Consider the following 2,131-nt stretch of genomic DNA (forward strand, 5'->3'; position numbering starts at 1 on the left):
CCCAAGAAAGCCTAGTTTGAGTTCCAAATATGGTAATAGTCCTGGCCCACAGACTGATATCCTATATTACTTTTTATCATTTTATGTTTGTGCTTTCTCTTCCCTGGGACTATAACATCCTTGAGCACAGAGAGCACCTATCATTTAAACATCTTCCAGTTAGAGACCTACAATAAATTCCAATGAACATGATAATGTTGAAATGGGAAATCAGTAGAGTTTTAAACCTTTCTTCTCAAAGTGATGAGATGCGTGAACAATACTTGCTTTTCTCTTTCTGATTCTTGGGCAGGGTTTTCCAGATAAAATGCTGAGATCTACGGCCAATGGAAGGATTCTTAACAGTGTGTTGTTACTTTATGAGGGGACAATCTACCTACTCAGAGCAAAGATGGGGCTTCAGATTGTTCTTTTCTGGATTTTGCTAAGGAACAATTTCAAAATCAAACTTATTTTTGTTTCCTCAGAAAAGGAGAAGATGGAGCCATGGAGCTATGAAGTGGTCCTTAATCTGGTAGCTTTGAGATTGTGACATCAGGCCATCTTCTCATCCCTAAGACATCAAATGCTTGCTTCGTGGCAGTCACTTTAGAAGAAATTTTGTTTTTCATTGTCTATAAAGGTCTTAGTCTGAGGAGATGTTTGTCAATACCAATTACAATACATTTAAATATTGAGCTTCGTAAGAAGATTCTTGACAGCTTTAGACCTTTTCCCCTTTTCTGCAGTCATCTGAATGTTGTAATCATGCAAATAAATGTTCCTTCAAAACTACAAGTATTTGCTTTATCTCTGAATTCAATTTTGCATTTTCCTTCATAGTTCAGTTTCAAGATAATTGGTAGTATTCCAAAAGGAATTTAATATTTTGGAAGTGTCTTAATCCTGGAAGTTTCTAGTACTATCAAACTAGGTAAGTCTCCTAGTTTTGCTCTGAGAATCAAAAAATGATTATAACTGTTGAAAAAAAAATAAAGCTAATTGATACCTCAACCCCAGCTGCGCTTAGAACAACTTGGGAACATTTTAAAAATTACTGACTTCTGGGCTCCACTGCCCCCAAGAAAGTCTCATTTAATTGCCCTACAATAGGCCCAAGGCATGAGTATGTTTTCGTAATCTCCCCAGAATTTGCCTGGTGGTGTGAAGATTCGACGTGAGCACCTCATGCACACCTCTATTTGAGCATTTAGCACTCAATACTGTGACTGCTTGCGTGCATGTCTTCCTCTCTGTATAGACAGTAAGCAGAGGGAGACCCAGGAGTTGTATCTTACTCGTCTTTGAGTCTTGTAGTAGACAGATGTTTGTTAAACTCCAAGAGCCTACCGTTAACACAATTCCTTCTGCGGACACAAATCCAGTGGAAAGAAGGCAAGGAGGACCCCTAGGAAGTTTCTAAAGCGAAGGTGGCCAGGCTTAGTACCATGCGACCCCAACAACTTGGACATAGGCGACTAGCCCAGGAATAAGCAGCTGACTGAGGTCTGCTGATCTACAGGGTGTCCAGCAACCCAAAAGGAGGCCTGATACAAATGCTGAGTCCAACTCTAGCACGTGGTTAGTGCCCAGTGCGGCCAATTAGATTCTTTCACTAAAGGAGTTAAAACATGAGATCAACAGAGAGCTGAGCAGTTGGTCGCAGGATCAGAAGCCAAGAGACAACCAAAGGAAAACAGCTAGAGAGGATCTGAATCACCTTGGCGGCTAAGCCTGCTGGTAGGGATCGCAGATGCCGGCTGCTCAGGGGGCAGCGAGATAACCCAGTCACAGAGCCGTATCCTGAATGACCTTCCAGTTCCTGAACTTCAATCCAGTTTTCGTGAGGCCTGGCTGGGTGGCCTTTCCGGAAGGCTTTTCGGAGACACGTGGCTGAGTGGTGGAGATTCCGGTCAGCCTTCCTTCCACAGCAAACTCCCATTACTTAGGGTAAACTCAGTGGTATCTGTTCTCTATAACCCCGAAAGGCCCAGCCAGCACAATTCCAGGGTCTAGCACATAACAAATGCTAAATCGTTGCAAGTGCCTGGACAGCATGACCATCCCCACTGAAAAAGCTTCTGAAAATGAAGAAATCATTCATGGTAGGAATTGACTAGGGTCTCCTTCAAATTCCAAAAACAATGCTGAG

Source organism: Crocuta crocuta, unplaced genomic scaffold (assembly GCF_008692635.1).
Source record: "Crocuta crocuta isolate KB4526 unplaced genomic scaffold, BGI_CrCroc_1.0 scaffold4, whole genome shotgun sequence".
Taxonomy (NCBI): Eukaryota; Metazoa; Chordata; class Mammalia; order Carnivora; family Hyaenidae; genus Crocuta; species Crocuta crocuta.